This window comes from Theobroma umbraticum, unplaced genomic scaffold (genome assembly GCF_002168275.2).
Source record: "Theobroma umbraticum cultivar Fairchild unplaced genomic scaffold, ASM216827v3 scaffold_106.0, whole genome shotgun sequence".
Classification (NCBI taxonomy): domain Eukaryota; kingdom Viridiplantae; phylum Streptophyta; class Magnoliopsida; order Malvales; family Malvaceae; genus Theobroma; species Theobroma umbraticum.
Genome location: NW_018397276.1, coordinates 44,170 through 44,700, shown reverse-complemented (window position 1 = coordinate 44,700; position 531 = coordinate 44,170).

Genomic DNA, 531 nt, shown 5'->3' with positions numbered 1-531 from the left:
TTAGAAACCATTTTTCCTTGTCGTTTCTTGTGTGAAGAAAAACAATTTTCATTCACTTGATTCCTTTTCAGCCTATAATTTTGTATAGATTATGAGTTTATGAAACTCATCTTTGCTAGCATATTGTTAAGGCATAGCACTCCCAATCCCTAAAGAAAGATTTTCTAATTCAATAGTGTGGATCATCGTTAGAGGCTGCACAAAGGTTCCTTGAACAGCTTTGGTTTGCAACAATTGGCTGAAGTGGTTGAGCTTTTAGTAGGCAAATCGGTGCTTTAACAAAGGATTCATCAACCATTGTTATTAAGGTAAATTTGATATGATCATACATATATATTTTATTTATAATTTAATTTCGTACTCAATTCGGTATGAAAGAGATCCTAGGAAGGTGAGGCATAATTTAATCTTAAATTTATTTTCACTACATTTATTTGTATTTGATGTATGATTAGCCCTCACCCAGCAATGGTATCGGAGCGCCTTTCACGCCATTTGAGTGCTTGTTCATGTTCAATGGATGCTTGATTA